We start from the raw sequence: 18761 nt of genomic DNA on the forward strand, positions 1-18761 counted from the left end.
AGTGGGAGACCCCCATAGTCACCCCACTCAAAAAGGACGGTAGTTTGAGAATTTGTGCTGATTACAAGACGACCCTTAACCATTATCTCCAGGTTAGCACATACCCCGTTCCTGTCATCCAGCACCTGTTGCACACTTTCGAACCCGGCACCATTTTTGCCAAGCTAGACATGTCACAGGCATATCAGCAGTTCCCTGTCGACAGCCACACAGCAGACTTGCAAACCATAGTAACCCACAGAGGGGCATTCAGGTGTAAACGCCTCCAATTCGGCGTTAGCGTAGCCCCAGGAATTTTTCAGTCACTAATGGAGAGAATTCTCCAAGGTCTTCCAGGAGTAGTCCCATACTTTGACGATATTTTGGTCTCAGCTACGGACAGGCCCCAGCTCCTCCAGAGGGTTAGGGCAGTATTGGAGAAGTTTAGACAGCATGGGCTCAAACTCAAATGGGAGAAGTGCACCATCGCCACTAGACAAGTGGACTTTTTAGGATATAGACTAGACACCTCAGGCATCCACCCGGTGGAGTCAAAAGTAAAAGCCATCCACGAGGCACCCACACCTACCAATAAAACGGAACTACAAGCCTTCCTGGGTTTATTAAATTTCTACGCTTCATTCTTACCACACAAAGCTTCAATCGCTGAACCTTTACACAGGTTATTAGATAGACACTCCGTGGCACTGGGGCCCCAAAGAATCCCATGCCTTTAAGGCGATCAAATCTCTGCTCACTTCTGACGCCGTTTTAATTCAGTTCAACCAACGCCTTCCCTTGGTCTTGGCCACTGACGCATCCCCCTTCGGGATAGGAGCTGTCCTAAGTCACAGACTCCCCAATGGCACCGAGGCGCCAATTGCTTTTTTCTCCAGGACCCTTTCCATGACTGAAAGAAACTACAGCCAGATTGATAAAGAGGCTCTGGCTGCAGTAGCAGCAGTCAAAAAATTCCACGAATTCCTTTTTGGCCACCATTTCGAACTCATTACCGATCACAAGCCACTTCTGGGGCTCTTATCGGGGACAGACAAACTCCACAAGTGCTGTCCCCCAGGATGACTAGATGGACATTGTTCCTGGCGGCCTATTCGTTCAAGCTGGTCTATCGCCCCGGTAAGACTTTAAGCCACGCAGATGCTCTCAGCCGCTGCCCTTTGCCGACCCCGGTTGAGGACCCAGCTCCGGTGCACGCGATCTTCGAAGTCAACGAACTTAAGCTACCTGTGACTGCAGATGACATCGCGGCACACTCCAAGAAAGATAAAATAATCGCCCAGGTTCCGGACTGGGTGGGGAGGGGGTGGCCGGATACAAAGTGTTCAGTTGATTTTGTCCCGTTTAAAACGCGTCAACAGGAATTATCAAAACTCCAGGGATGCCTGCTGTGGGGTACCAGAGTCATTGTCCCAACCGCCCTTCGCGTACCCATATTGAAGGTGCTGCACGAGGGCCATCCGGGTATTGTGCGAATGAAGGCATTGGCTCGCAGTTACGTATGGTGGCCGGGGATGGACGATCAGATCGCAGAGTGGGTAAGCTCTTGTAAACCCTGTCAAGAATCTAGGGCGGCCCCACCAGCAGCCTCACCCACTAAGTGGGAAAGCGCCAATGCCCCATGGTCACGGTTACACATCGACCTGGCCGGGCCTGTGCATGGCAAAACTTTCTTGGTGGTCGTGGATTCGTACTCTAAATGGATAGACGTTGCCTTGCTTCCCACGACCACCACACAGGCAGTTGTTAAAGCCCTGACCCGACTTTTTGTAACTCATGGGCTTCCAGACAGGATAGTCTCCGACAATGGGCCGCAGTTCACGTCCTGTGAATTTAGCATGTATGTCACGAATCTGGGCATCAGACACGTCCTCACGGCCCCCTTTCACCCCGCCAGTAATGGGATGGCGGAGAGAGCGGTCAGGTCGGCAAAGGAGGCACTAGCCAGATTCGGTCAGGAAAACTGGCATTCCAAGTTGTCCTGTTTTCTCCTCAGCCAGCATACAACTCCATGCACAAGCACTAACAAATCCCCGGCTGAACTCTTAATGGGGAGACGTTTAAGGACTACTCTTGACAGGCTGCACCCTCATTACTGCCCGGATACCCCCTTGGGGTCGGACAGCCAGGTACGAGACTTTGCCTTGCAGGACCCAGTTTTTGCAAGGAACTACACAGGGGATCCATTGTGGGTGCCAGGACAGATCGTGGCTATCACCGGTCCGAGATCCTACCGGGTCCAATTAGAGGACAGTCGCGTGTGGCGGAGGCACCTGGACCAACTACGCAGGAGGCGGAACGACCTGACCAGAGGTGAGCCGAATCCACCAGCCAGCCCTCAAGTCCTCACCCAGGTTCCAGAAGGGAGTTTCCTGAGGGACCGGACATCCCCATTTGAACAGAGTGAGCTGAGAACGGACCCGGACTGCCGACCCGAATCTCCATCACATCCACCCGGCAGAGACACCAACCATCCAGACCGAGCCGTTCTGCCAAGCCAGCCCAAACGAGGGGAGACTTCGCATTCCCAGGATCCAACGCCAAGCCTAGATGACACCCCGGCGACCTCGGAGTCTTGCTCCATGGACTCGTTGCCCACCAGCAATCTCCCTGAGCTACGACGTTCCGGTCGCCAGCGAAGTCCACCCTCATACCTCAAAGACTATGCATGTGCCCAGCTAGGGGGGAGGAGTGTTATGTCTTTAGGACTGGTTGGAGTTCCCAACCAGGTCCGCTGTTTGAGCGGGAGCATCAGCGGCTCCCATTGGTTGGCTCCGTTTGACAGTCAGCTATAAAAGCCGGCTGTCAAGCAGAGACAGCCTTGTTCGCTTGCAGTCTGCCTTGTTAGCTAGCAGACGCGACAACCCTTTATTCCCTGAATAAAGTCTGTTAGTTGTATGCTCTGGTCTAAGCCTCGTCTATTCCTTCGCTCCACAACAGTTAGTTTCACTAGAACTTCTAGAATGATTTTAATAGTAGAGGAACAAAGACAAACCCTTTCCCTTCCTTCCTCCTTCCCTGCTCCACACCAACCCCTGTGGTCTTGTACTTTCATAACAACATATGTGATCACGGCATTCATCCAATTAATATTGCATCTAGCTTCCAGCCATTCCTTTGTTTATGAATGCATTTTAATTTCTGCTCCCAACATCTTAGAATCATTCAAAATCAATGAAATAAGCCAGATACCTTTTTCTTCATTAAAAAGAAAAATGAAGCCATGCTGTGAAATATACAGGAAGACTGACAAATGTACTCCCAGTAAAGAGCAAGAAAAAAAAAAACGATCTACTTCTTGGTGTAAATATCTAAATAATTCCATCTTCCTTTCACTGTCCTCCAGGGATAAACTGTCCTCTCCCTCAGACATATGCTCTTCTGGAGAGAATTTTATTAGTCAGTAGCAGGTCACAGGTGGCTTTGCAGTGAGACATAATTAAATTGCTGCAGATGAATTAAAATAGTTTGCCAGCAGGATGGTCTTCTCCTCATTGGCTGAACGGGGCCAGAGAGAATGTACTTCCATGGTCACACTCGTAAGCTTTCTCACGTCAGCTAAAGGAAAATTATTTTGGAATGAAATCACTTGATCAGCCTTGACTTTGCAATCATTGTCCAAATTATTCTGATGGCATCTTGGGAGGAGAGACTATATCATTTCTAAATAGCAGGCCATTTGAAGGAGAGAGGAAACAGCATTAGCGTCTGTTTTCAGGCTTTGGCACTGTAGAGAAATGCCCAAAATCCCTGACAGAGCTGGTGTGTGTATCAGGAAGATAGAAAAGAACATGCTGATCAGAAACAATTAAGGCAAAATGAAGCTTAATAAAGGGGAAGAGGGGCAGTTAATTTTAAATAATAAATATCATTAATTAAAGAAATGTGCTTTGCCTCACTCCCTCAGCTAAATCTTCTGTCACTGGCTTTAATTATTCCACTATAATCAAGAAGATAAATTCTGACTACTAGAGGACTTTTAAGTTCCATTAACTAGAGGTTTGAAACTGACCCATGTGATCATTGAATTCTATTTTTTTCAAATCCTATATTGGAAAAGTAAGTTATGTACTTTATTGGCAAACCCTTCTGAAAATAAAACCAACAGCAATAAATAATAACAAGTTTTTTTAAAAAAAACCTAGTAGGAATCCAAGCAGAATGGAACCAATTAAACAAGGTAGCAAAATCTCATTCCAAATATCCAAATAGAATTAATTAGTGTGGTGATGGTGTGTGAGATGTTGCATGGAGTGGGGGAAAGCTTGGATTGGAAAGGGTGTATGAGATTGCACAGACCATCTGAAGATGTTACCTAGTTTGGTAATAAAATGTCCAGGAGTCAAGCAGCAAGCTCAGAGGACAAACCTCTGCTTAAATCTACAACCTGACTATGAATACCTTCTACAATTTCTAGCCATTATTATTGTTTCTGATATCATTATCTAGTGAAAAATTCAGCAGTGGTTTACCCAAAGATAAGTCAACTACAGTGTGAATGTTTCTCCCACAAGGGCAAGCAATGGAAAATAGCAGAAATTATAACATATCATGATTTTAAGCTTTTTCATCTTCAGCAAAAGAGCAGTAAAGTTTTTTGATGCATGGAAATCATTTGTTTAGAAAGTGAGCAAGGAGCACAATGGATCCATTATGAAACCTTGTGAGTTCTTAAACAATTTATTGCTTATGGCCCACTAAATAGACAGTATGTGGGGAAGTAACTTAAAGATGACAGAGAGGATACAGAAATATATCAAGGATTAATCTTAAGAAACTTGCTTATATAGAATAGGAAGTCAAACCTTCTTTGATTTATTTCACAGGGTCTTAATCACTAAACCTGCCATAATAGTCACATTATTTGGGGCTAGGCAACAGAGCTGAATGGAAGAAAACACTGCAAGTTGCCCCTCCTTATGCTTCTGCCAGAAAATGAGGAAAGCACACTATTAAATGATCTGTCAGATCATCTCCTCTGAGCCAGGAAAATCAAAACAGTAAAAGATGAAAGAAAGCAAAGCATGTTCCTGTCTATTAGAGTGTTATTGACATTGGACCAATTCTCAAAGAAAAGGAACCAATAATTTCATGCCACTAAATAAATTGAAGAGAAACAAGTCAAGTGCCCAGGCTAATCGTCTCCTCTTAAAAACTTTTTGAAAAATTCTATGTGATTTCTCAGACAGAAGGAATTGAAATGGCTTTAACTCTGTAACCTTTTGCTTTGCATCTTCTAATTATACTTTCATCTTCAGTGTTTATCAGCTCCACACATTCTCTGAAGCAGGAAGACCAGGGGTAGGATTCTACCAGTTCGCACCTATTCGCTAGAACTGGTTGTTAACATTCAAAGCAGTTCGGAGAACTAGTTGTTAGAAGAAATTACTGGCCTAATCCTGTAAGGAAGGCAAGAAGGAAACATTCTGGTGTTGCTTACAGAAACTGCCTCTCCGTTAACCCTTATTACATTCTTGGCAGGACTAGACTTCCTGACTTAGGAACGTCTCTGGAGATTTTTTCCCTTCCTTTGCTGGTACTTTGCTTGTGTGGAGTGACCATTCCAAGTTACAATGGCACTGAAAAAAGTGACTTATGACCATTTTTCACACTTACGACTGTTGCAGCATCCCCACAGTCATGAGAGGCCAGGCAAGGAGATGCGTGCCTCAATGTGAGTGATGTTGAGTTGGCCACGCCCAGCCAATAACATGACCACCAAGCCATGCCCACCAACTAAGCCACGCCCACAGAACCGGTTGTTAAAACATTTGAATCCCACCCCTGAGGAAGACCCTTTAGCAGTGTGTACAATGTTCTTCAAGAACAAGAGGAAGGCAGAAAAAGCTGTTTGCAGACTTTTTGGCTTTTTGCTTATCCAACAAAATCTTTTATTATTATTTTTGCATGCTATTTATAGTATCTACAAAGATAATCATTTGAGGCTCAAAGGGAATAGAATAACAGAGTTTGAAGGGACCTTGGAGATCTTCCACTCCAATCCCTTGCTCAAGCAAGATAACTTTATACCATTCCAGACAAGTGGTTGTCCAGTCTCTTAAAAGTAATGGAGTGATGGAGCAGCCACAACTTCTGAAGGTAACCCGAAAGACAGAGTTGCTTGGTACTGGTTTTCCTTTTTATAGTTTTCTCATCCAAATGAGGAGTGTGCCTCATACATGGCTTTAATAGATGACATTTAATTTCATAGAATTCAATTACATGGGCCATAATCAGTATAGGACCAGTGTGAGAATCCAATCACATAGATATTCCCCATTTGCTCATCGATCCACTTAAATAATTTGAGTTAAAAATATTACACAAATTTTGCATTTGCAATATCTCTGCTGCATATATATCCAGTTAAATGAGAGAAAAGAAATTCCCACGTCAATCCGCTGCTGGATGATGCCCAATAAAGGGGGAAAATGGTTGATCCTTGAGGAAATAAATGGCTGTAAACAGCCACAGAAAGTTGAGGTGGGGAGATATTTCAAAAGTTCATCATTTGGAGCGGTAATTATATGCCATCAGGCCATTTTTGATTCCTAGCAACATCAAACATAGATTCTATCTCCTTTCAGATCTCCCAACTGTATATTCATGGCCACTGTAACTGAGTCTATCCACTTTGCTTCAGACCTTCCTATTTTTCTTTTCTCCCATCTTTCCCAGCATTACATCCTTTAGGGCTACTAAATAACATAAGGCCCAATGAAGATTTTATACTTTTGCCAAAAAAGAAGGTTATACAAGATTGAGGATCCAGATTGTTGGGGGCAATATACTGACTCTGTAAACCACTTAGAGAGGGCTGTAAAGCACTGTGAAGCAGTATATAAGTCTAAGTGCTATCGCTACAAGATGCAGTCTGGATCTCTTTTGCTCCAGCCTCAAACCAGATACTGTGTTATGGCTAAATCTATCACCAGTTCAACATCTGAATTCTGTATATGTGAATAGATGAGTGCGAGTGTGGGATTTCCATGTGTGTATGTGAGCTTGGTTGCCTATAAAACACATAAAAACCCAAATGCTATTATCAGCCTGGCCAATCAGCAGTAACTTGTGGTTGTCCAACAGCAATCATAGTCAATTAATTTTTCATTTCATCCCTAGATTCACCATAGCTGTTCAATTGGGAATGCAGTTATGCTTGAACAGAGATCTTTTTACATTCGTTCCTCATGCTGCCACATAATAAACACTTTTATTACTCTAGTTTCCTCTGTGTATATATTTTCAGGAATCACACCATTTGTCCTTTTTGTTGGCTGAGGGAAATCAATAAGAAAGAACATCTTGTACAAGTGCAGAAAGCCTGAAGGATTTCCATGGGAGAAACCAAAGAATGTATTAATGTCTCCTCTTCTCTCAAATACCTTTCCCCAAATTTGGGATGGGACAATAAAGCTGCCCGCATTAGCTTCTGGAGGCCATTCTGAACCAGGCATATTTTGAAAAACCTGCGGGCAGCTTTACCTAAGTAAGCAGTATTTAGTTTCTTAATATTTCTGTTTTGTATCTTTTTGGTATAAAACATTTTTATTTCAGGCTTCCTCCTTTCACTATTTAAATAAAAGACAATGCATAGAAATAAAATAGATCACATAATGCAGAAAAAGATCATAAAAAACTCAAAGCTACCTTACAATAGGTCAGGCTATTGGGTGATATACTGTAGTATCATCTGCTTCAGGTTTAATAATGCTATAGTTGTTCCTATGTGGCAATTTCCATATGTCCAGAGCTGGGCCAATGAAAAGCAAGTCTGCGGTGTTCAGCAAATTTGCTTTAAGTTTCAGATGTTCCTCATAATCTTGGCAGGTGGCCAACATCAAGCTAAGGACCTTTTTATATGCAATAAGCTCTGTCCCTTAGCTAGGTACTGATACAATTGTGTGGTTATAAGCAATTTGATAACCAAGGTTTGATATAGGATGCAGGGATTGCACAAAGTCAATACACCACATTTTCCTTCGGATTCCTACTTGTGTTGACAAATGCAATCCTCACATTCTTCTAGCTTCAATATACTTGGAGGAGCTAGGCCTATGTAATAACTTTTGTAATGACTTTTTATTGCCTGTATTAAGTTCTATTTTTTTTTTCTTCAAAAAAATTGGGGACGGAGAAAAAGTGTGAGATGAATCAACATGTTTGTGGAAATGAAAACAGGTATTGTTGGCTGTCTTGAGCAAAAGTATGTTTCTTCTTGTATGGGGGAGTAGTAGTACAAATGATCTTTAAAAATATTTTGAGCTACGAGTTGATTTTGACATTTGATTTTCTTTTGTTCATCTCATGATCTTCTGAGCTTCATTTCATCTTCAAACCAAGATGGGAAAAATGGCTATTCCTATATTTCTGTGTTCTACTTGATTGCAGGCTCATAGCAATGCTTGCTATTCCCCAAGTACCTCTTCTAAGAAATTGGCCAAACATACCAAGAACTAAGTAACTCTCTGTTTCTCTCTCTCACACACAAACACACTTACTTTCTCACTCTCACCTGTCATTTTCACTCTCATTCTTCCTTCCTCTATACAATGGAAAACAATTTGTATTCTAACTTTTTCCCAGAAGCAAGTAAACTATTGCCATTGTGTTCAGTGTGACAATATTCAATATCTGGCAAACATTCCACTTTTCAATGTGAAATCTCTGTCAAATATCTTTAGTTAAACTTAGATGAAGGAAGCACTGAATAAGACTATTTTCTCTTTAAAAATGAAAAGATACTGCTTATGTTTAAAATAAGGCTATTATCTATCTGTCTGTCTATCATCATCATCATCATCATCATCATCATCATCATCATCATCATCATCACCAACACCATCATCATCATCATCATCATCATCATCATCATCCAATTATTAAGCTATGCAAAATAGCGCCAATTTGCTCCACAGAACTGCTCCCGTCAGATTGAATTGCAAAAAAGTGAAGTGTTCCACCTGGATGCCTCAGATGATGTAAATTGTTTCTTTTCAGCAGCAGTTTGGGCAGAACTGTTTTCTGCACATGCCTAAAAGCTTTTAGGGGGCTGCTTCAAAGAGGGATTGAATTTTGGAAAACACCAGGTGCTCTTTTTGCCTTATAAAATAACTTCAAATGGAGTTTCAAAGTAAATAAGATACATTTTTTGCTGCTCTTCTGGATGAAAAGAAGAATTTGCCTTTTGATGGGTAATATGTTTTAGAGCAGCTTCACACTCTTAAGGAAGTCATAATAATTGAACATGATGAAAGTAAATGGCTCTTTTCACTACATTTTTAAATGTTTGGGACATATATTAAATTTTATATGTATATATTTTCATCACTGAAAAAGTACTTGTGGATTCCTCTAGTAATAGCTAAAATTATAAACATCCATTACACACACACACACACACACACACACACACACACACACACGCACATATATCAGGTCTACAAGCTCAATGGTTATTCCATGGACTTCATCCAAAGATGTACTACACCCAGCAACCCATTGAAGGTACCAGTGGAACAGCTACGTGGAGGGTGCTCCTGTATATACAGGGAGTATCTGAAACTGCTGCATGCATTCTCTTGAGGCATGGAATCAAGGTGGCACATAAACTGAACCAAACTCTACGAGTGAGAGTGATGTGCCCAAAGGAAACACACCCAAGGAGGAGACATCTTTGGCGGTTTACCACATCAACTGTAGTGATTGTGCAAGCAATTATGTAGGGGAAACAGCCAAGCGGCTACAGACCAGGGTACACAAACATGAACTGGCTGTCCGGCACAAAGAATAGAGCTCTCAGATTTGTGCACATATGCAGGAGCATAATCACACACATTCAGTTTTCAAGAGGCTGAGGTTTTTACCCGTGATGTAACTAAAGGAGAATGCCTTCTAAAAGAAGCCTGGTTTTCCAACAGCAATTCTATTAATAGGCATATTGAACTACCACTGGCCTACCAAGCTCTGAAACACCAGGAAAGACCCTGCAGGAGGAGCAGAGACCACTTCCCATTGGAGAGCAAGGAGCGATGGCACTCCCCCCCACCCCGATCCCTGGGCATGTGGATTCATTCTATGAAGGCACAGCCAGGCCTGTCCAAATACAGAGGAGTCCAGCAGAGCTGCCTCAAGTTAAAACAGACAGTAATAATGAAGAACGAGCTGGGCCAACCTCAAGGTCATGAGCAAAGTGACAAATTGCAATAGCTGCCAGTTTAACATCACCTCCTAGAGATAAGCATTCCAGGCTGGGTCGTACAAGGGAGGAAAAAACAACAAGTGTTAAGCCTCATTTGACCAACATGGCAGGATGTCTGTTTTTTCTTTTACATATATAAAAATAAGGGGGGAAATTGCACCTCTGCCTACCAGCATCTATCGGTATTCATCTCGCTAGCATCCTGTAAGTGTGTGAGAGAGTTGAGGGCTGTTTGAAAACTGAAACTTGGAAACTGAAGCAGTATTTGCTGTGTGAGCAAGAAGGAGATAGCAAGGAGCCTGGGCATGACTTAGCTGTACTAAAGCTGCTTGGTGCTGTAAAAATAAAACTGAAAGTCCCCTGCTTATATTTTGCATTTGGAACAGATTTATTTTCAGGTGGGGAGGGGAGTAGAACTCCTTAGCATCAGAGTGTGCTAATAATAATATACGAAATACAAATGCTTTGGTGGTCATTTTGAAAAATCCTTTCTTAGTGAGCACCTAGAAGCCAAGAAGAACATACATGCCAAATTTCAAGTTTGTAGGCTTTATACTTCTGGAGATTTTGTGATGATGCACAAGTGGTATTTTGCTTTTTATATATAAACAGATTGAAAACAGAGCAGATAATAACAATCGCAATGATTGAAGTTCTACTACAATTCTATATGAAAAGTTTACAAGATTTGACAGTATTTCATCTTAAAAATGTGAGCAACAAGGAACACGAGATGTTTACTGTATATAAAATTGCAGGTGTTAAGGAGAAAGTCCACAAAGAAAACTCATTCTCGTTTTCTTACAATACAAGCACTTCATCCAGTGATATTAAGTGATGGCAGATAACCTACAGATTTAAAAGTAGTATTAGTTCTTACATTTTATACTCTCATATATAAAGCAATAGACACCAACAGGTATGATTTCAAAAAGAGATTGGACAAATTCCTAGAACATAAGAAATGCATCCCGTTATTCAAGAACATCCATGAGATTGTGCTTGTGTACTGAATCCTGCTTATGAGCTTCTTATCATGGGGTGTCAAACTTGTGTCATCACGTGACGTATCAGGACTTCCCCTCCTCCCCCTCACTAATCCAGGCTGGGGCAGGGCCAGCACGTGATGCATCTGGCCCACAGGCCACGAGTTTGACACCCCTGATCAATAGTCATGGAGTAGTGGAGTAGATAATCATCATGACTCTTCTGATACTTTTAATGGACATTTTAAACTACCTGTCCAAATAATCTAAGGGTAATGCATAACAGTTGAAACCAGTGCTTTACTTAACTGCAGCCTATATTTCCCTTTTAAACAAAGTAGCAGGGATATCCAAATAAATGTTCTACATCAAGCAATTAAGACCTGGCTTTCCCCCCAAGTAAAGAGATAGGGTGAGGTGGAAGAGAGGATTTAATGAGGAACTACACAAGGATTAGCACTGAATTTTGGTGCTATGTTTTTTTTAATGTTTATTGTTTTAGTAGATATATGTGTTATTTGGTTTATTAGCTATGTTTTAAATCTAGCCACCCAGAGTTCAAAATAATATGGTTTTACAAATGTTTTAAATAAAAAATTAAAGAACAGAATTTGATAGAAGATACACTCACCCCAAGCATCTCTCTGTTTATGAAAATTATGAATAACAGTACATTCACAGCTTCAAACTGGTACCCATGAAAGTTTGTAGCTGCAGGAACAATGAAAATCCCAAGGCACTTAAAAGCAGTACATTTATTATAGACAAGTTTTCTTATTAAGAACAGGAAATCATGGATATATGCAGCATCTCTAGATATAATTAGTGAATCATAACCCCGAATTAAGGAATATTTGATTATAATCAAACTACAAAATAAAACAAGCTATAGCCAGATACGTATTGATGCCAAGGGAAATTACTATCTGGACAGGTTTATAGCTAAAAGTGTTTATGAAGATAGAGTTGACCTCTGTAGGTTGAATCTTCTAATAGCATTAGAAAAAGGAATAATGCTATGGTGGTTAGTTCCACTTCAGTAGAAGAGGATGAAGGATAATACAGTCTCTATTGCACACAACAACAATATCAACAATAGTGATTTCAACAAATCCAAAATGTTTTTTTTTATTTTATTTTAAGCATTATACTGAAAATGTATTTTTTCTGATTCACTTTAATGGAAAACATTTTTATTTTGCTTTCATTTTGCAAAAGAGGAAATAAAAAAGAAAATCCAGATGGAAAGCATAGTTCAGTTCTCATACCATCTTCATTTTCAGTACAAAGAGGTTGAGGGATGTATTTTAGTGTTTTAATTCATCCCTTTAGCATTCTGAAACTTTTTAAAATTTCTCTTCATTCAATAAACCTCAGGGGAAGATGTTGTGAGAGATTCTGCCTCCCCCTTCCTTTTTTAAGATTAGGAAGCAGAGCAATTTTGGTGATAGTGAAAACTACAAGGAAGAAGAAAATCTCTTCTTTGTAATATGTTAGCTAAAAATGTTCTCTAAAATAACTTTTTTTTTCATAGAGGAAATGAGGATTCAGTACAGGTATAGTCCTTGACTTACAACCACAATTGAGGCCAACATTTTTGTTACTGAGATATTTGTTAAGTGAGTTTTGTCCCATTTTATGACATTTCTTGCCACAGTTGTTAAGTCACTCATTAAAGTTGTTAAGTTAGTAACCCAGTTGGTAAATGGTTTCCTTATTGCTTGTCAGAAGATCACAAAACACCCGAGACACAGCAACCATCATAAATGTGAACCAATTGTCAAGCATCTGAATTTTGATCACATGATCATGGCGAGGCTGCAAAGTTTGTGAAAAATGGTCATAAGCCTCTTTATTCAGTGCCATTGTAACTTTAAATGGTCACTAAATTGACTGTTGTAAGTTGAGGACTACCTGTATAGTATTGCTCATTTTAAACATTGGGGAGGTAATTTTAATACAGGTTATACCTGCCCTTCCCACATTAATTGATTGAGCTCCAATGATTCAGGAAGTGGACTTGTTATTTAGCTATTCTTTGCATAGGTTCTTCTTGGCTTACATGCTTTCTGGAAGACAGAACTTTTGTGATTTAGCAGTCCTTCATCACTGAACCCCATGTTCCACCTAACTTTGCTTTTGCTTTATCTTGGTAAAAATCTGGAGGGTTTTAGTATTTCATCTCACATCAGTTCATGCTGACACACAGTAAGTATTACTCCAATTTTTATGCATCCATAAAAAGTGAAAAAGAATGGAAATGGTGGCAAACTAAGCGCATAAAATGTTCTGAGAAGAAATTGTTTCTGGTCTTTTACACAAGAAATGTTGCTTTGGGTTAACCCAAAACTAACTGAGGTAGTCAGAGGCATAACTTTTGTATGCATTTCTAGTTCTATTGCTTCTTCACATGTTTAAACTAGGCTTAATATAGGAAAAGAGGGTATAATGTATGTTTAGAGCTTTTATTTAAATGTCAAGTTTAAAAATCTATTGTTAAAAATTTAAAACATGCACAATGCAATATTCACAATAGACAGATATTGAGAATGAGATTCATAAATGAAACTTTTTAGCTATTCTACCAGATCTTGGGTGGAGGTAATAATCTTTTTGCATTGGAAAAACAAGCAAAGATAATGCTATTTTCTTTGCAGAGTTAGGGTATGATGAGCTGGAGAGAAAGAGGTTATGTAAATAATTAACCTTCTGAAAATAAGTCTTGCTATTTGAGTGTGCCTATCAATATAACATAATTACCAGATTTTATTCACACTTTGCAGCAGGCAACAAAAGGCAATTTAAAAACCAGGTTTGCATTTGCATATTTGGTGGCACTTCTCCTTTCCTGGAAGCTCTGATAGAACAAATGTGCCAGCTTTTTTTTAATTTGCATGTTTTAAAACTTACATTCAAGTGAAAACTAAGGCCTCATTTGTTCCCAAAGATTTCTGGGCAGTGTCATCTTTGTTAAGTTTATAGTGATACTACTGTGCTGAAGCTGATACACTGCTGAACTGATATTTGATTGACTTGACTTGGGAGTTGAAGATTTGCCATATTGTGGAAGCAGGACTTGTTTGATGATATGCCTAAACAGCCTACTAAAACATTCTGCTATTCTTTTATGATTTTTACCTGCCAACAGAAGACACTAAACAACTGCATTCCTTTGGAACCAATCATGCGAAAAGCTGTACTTTAACAAGTTTATAGAAAATACTACAGATTTTTCGAACAATTGGTCCCGAAGTTGCTTTGACACTTGCTGTTTTTCAGAGCATGAAATAATCATAGAAGACAGAGAGTTGATTTCCTTGTCTTTTCCTCAGCTGCCTAACTGAAGTTAGGACCAGCATATGAGAAAGAGAGAAAGAAAAAAAGCACTTGCAGTTTCAGGCTGAATGAACACCTGTGACTTTGGATTCAGAAGAGGGATGATGGAGAAGATTAGAAATTTTGACCTCCATATTAGCAAAAAGAGTGGCACAGAGTTCTTGTTAAATGGAATTTAACATCCTTATTTTATAGTTGAGGATCATAGAAGCTGAGTGCTCAGAGATTAGCATAAAATTAGCCACAAGATGATGAAAATATTTTTAAATTACAATTTGATTTTTTGTAGTTAGGATATCAGGCTTAGATTTTTCTAGTGTAGTGTTTTTGTATAGTTCTTAATTTGCTGTTTTCCTACACTGTTTTTGTTAGATCGGGTAGATCGGGTTCATTGAGATGCGAGACCAAAGTGAACAGTCAGCTCTTTATTGAATATACAGTTCTGTCCAGGACCTGCGAGCCGCTCGGCTTTATTCAGCCGGCCGGCGGCTCGGCGGCCAATGACAGCGCTTTGAATTTCCCGCGATCGGCTCGGCCAATCGCGGTAGATTCTTAGCGTGCCAATCACAATAGTTTAGTTGACCAATCGGGCTGTGGTCCGCGTGGACCAATCAGAACTCAGGATTTGGAGAATGTTAATATAGAACAGTTTTAAATTTATTGAAGCTGTTTTCATTTATAAATTATACTGGAAGGAGTACATTTTTGGACCAAATAAGCACCTCAGTTGTATAATATTGAAAACTAGATACCTGTTTCAGACAAATCTCTTCCAGAAGACCCTAACAGGGTTTTTGTCTACCTGTAGTTTAAAGCTTATTATATACTTGCCTGGCAGGGGAGGTACCTTAAACCTGAAGCTTAATGATTTGCCCAGAGCCCGTAGAACAATTATTACTGATCATCTTCTTCCATCTGAAACTCTCAGATCAAATTCATTTATTCAGGATTTTTCTTAATCACTTGTAATCACTGCCAGCAATTAGAAGTACAGAGGTCAAACACAGATATAGATATTTATGTCAGCTGTAAATCTCACTCTGGTATAGGCATAGAAGGGGTCATAAAGAACATATTTCAGAAACTGAAGTTCCAGGCAGCCAAATCCAAGATCCATGAATCAAAACTGAGTGTAATCTTGTACTAATTCAGAGGTCAGCCAGGAAATCAGGAGCAGCACACATTTATGTAAAAGTTATTACTGATATTCAGATATCACAGCCTAGGTTAGAAAGTTGTTAGCTAACAGAGAGCTGCCCATCCACCTTATAACATTGACTCAGGTATGTCATTTTTGCTGACATACTGTACCTCTTTATTTCAAGGTGCCCTCATTAAACGTATCTATTCTATTCACTTCCTCTTTTAATCTATAAAAGGGCTGAGAATCTTTTCCTCTTCAAGTCAGAGGTCTAAAGAGGCTTATTCTACTGCTATTCTTCTGATTATCTTACTGCTGCTGATCTGCAGGCTCATCCTGCAAGAGGTCCTTCTCTTTCTATGTTTCATCTCCAGGTAGCTGAGATACCATCTATCTCCTGAGTTGTAAGGTCAAAGCCTGTGAAGGTCTACTCCTCCATTTGACAGACTGACTCCTCCCACAATAACAATGGCTGTGAATGCCATGCATTACTAGAACTTCATCATGGTTCCAGCTTGATCTAAACCAAGCTCCTTAGAGGGTAATTCAGAATGCTTTTTAATGCACTCAAGATCAAGAGGATATTTCTAACTTAACCTGTCTCTTTTCTGAATCCTATCTATGCCTGCAGTATGTATTTTAGGAGCTCAATGGATCAGGAAGGAGAATGTCACATAGGATTGTACATTCCAATAAGAGAAGTCCTTTTATGCGGTAGATGATATTGGGTAGGGCTAGGATTTCAGCTGAAGGGAGTACCACTCATGACTCTTGGGATGTTGTACATTAAGGTACAAACCCCAAATGGCATTGGGCATGCTATGGGGACAACAAGATTTAGGAGGATGTAATTTCCCACTGGGTCTAGAATGTGGCTTGAATGTAAGGAATCATGGGCTACTGAATTCTAACAACTGCAAATTCAACTTCCATGTAAGGTTGAATTGTAGAGCACATTATGTCTTATGAACCATACAGTCTTATTTAAGTCCAGGATAATTTAAATAGTTGTAAATTAGTGGAAACTTTCTCCCCATTCTTATCGTTTCAGAAATTTAAAGGTAAATTTCTTATATAACTGGTCTCATGTAGTACTTAGTACTTGTAGTACTAATTGTAGGTCTCATGTAGTACTTAGTATTTGTAGTACTAATTCCTACTTTTTATTTGGGTGTAGTTTGGCTAAAAGAGAGATCCAAAACTACGCCATTGCAAAGGAAAGCCCATAAAGGCTTCTTTCTCCCTTTTATTAAAAGAAAAAGAAACCCTCTAAGATTAGTTGATATTATGTATACTGCAAAGTATCATTTTCATATGATTATGGAATTCTGAAGCAGCAAAAGCTACGGAGATATATCATTCCACTTTCTGGACATTAAAAATCTGTTATGCAATAAAGGTTCTAATGGAATCAGTGCCAGAATCTTTTCCCCTTCCATTCATGTAAAGTGACAACATTTCTTCATTCTCAACTCTCATATTCTTAAACCTGACAGACAAGCAATGACAGTATAAGACAAATAGCTTTATAGTATCAGAACACCATGTTTTATTGTCAATGAGTGTGCCGATTTATCATTAGTGTGACTGACACCATCCTAACCATAAAAGTGGAAGTTTTGGCTTATTTATATAAGTTTTGTAGCAAATAAGCTGATTTCATAATGTACTAATGTTTGCTCATAAGCAATAAAATGAGCAGTTGGGCAATAATTCTGACAAGAGGGAAATTATTTTGAGGTTGGGGCTGAACTTTTACCTTTAACTTTTTTGTATTAACTTTAACTTTTTTGTATTTTATCTTTAACTCTTTTGTATTTTATCTTTAACTTTTTTGTATCCACAACAGCAAGCAAATGACAATAATGCAAATCCTTGGAAAATGCCAGTTTCACTTTTCTTCTAGGCATGAAGATCTCATAAAATCTCATCCATTTTAACAACTTATGAGAGGTTTATTGTTCTGCAAACAATTTTATAAGAGAGCTGTGTTCTACTCTCAGGGAATTGTTTGGTATTTGGATACATTTAAATGAAAACCCATTGTTTCTTCTAAAAACATACAGAAGGATCTTTTCTTCCTCTATCTTCAATGCTTTCCATTAATACAGTATTAAGATACAAAAATTTTACTTTTAAAAGCACTATATTTCTATTTATTTAATTTATGTATATTTGCTGCTTGAATTTATTTATAAAAAATAAAGGTGAAATAAAAATCTAATAAATAAATAAATGTATTTTTGCAGTCCCATTATACAAGTAATGGTGAGAAAATGGATATTCTTATGATGGATGTGTTAAAAATCAACTTGCAGTAATCATATATCAACATATCATTTAAAGTGAGAGTTCAATTTTAATTTTAATTTTAGATGGATTTTCTATCCCAGGGCAGTAGCTCTTTTGAATTCTGCTGTATAATGCAGTGCTGGTATGGTGTCAGGGGTTTTCAGTTCAATGTATAGAGGGTGAAGGATGTGTGTTTGTGTTTATTTTCATAGTCATGGTCATGATGTGCTCTGAAGATGGTGTTTGATTTCATTGTATGAATTGCAATGACAATAAAGTAAATTAAACTAATTCATAGGTTCTGTATCTAATCACAGTGAATTCATAATGAAGAACCTTGCACTGCCCTCTAAGCAGATTACAGAATCAGAATATTGCCCCAAACATTCTAGGCCCTCATTTTACTGACCTCAGAAGGATGGGAGTCAAGACTGAGTCAACCTTGAGCCTGGTGACATTTGAACTGCCAAATTTCAGGCAGCTGGCGGTCAGCAGAAGTAGCCTGCAGTACAGTATTCTAACTGTTAGCCGCTTGGCTTTATACAGCCGGCCGGCGGCTCGCCGGCCAATGGCAGCGCTTTGAATCTCCCGCGATCGGCTCAGCCGATTACAATTTGATTTTTTGTAGTTAGGATATCAGGCTTAGATTTTTCTAGTGTAGTGTTTTTGTATAGTTCTTAATTTGCTGTTTTCCTACACTGTTTTTGTTAGATTGGGTAGATCGGGTTCATTGAGATGCGAGACCAAAGTGAACAGTCAGCTCTTTATTGAATATACAGTTCTGTCCAGGACCTGTGAGCTGCTCGGC

This window comes from Pseudonaja textilis, chromosome 1, assembly GCF_049901715.1.
Source record: "Pseudonaja textilis isolate UNSWEBS1 chromosome 1, rPseTex1.2, whole genome shotgun sequence".
Classification (NCBI taxonomy): Eukaryota; Metazoa; Chordata; class Lepidosauria; order Squamata; family Elapidae; genus Pseudonaja; species Pseudonaja textilis.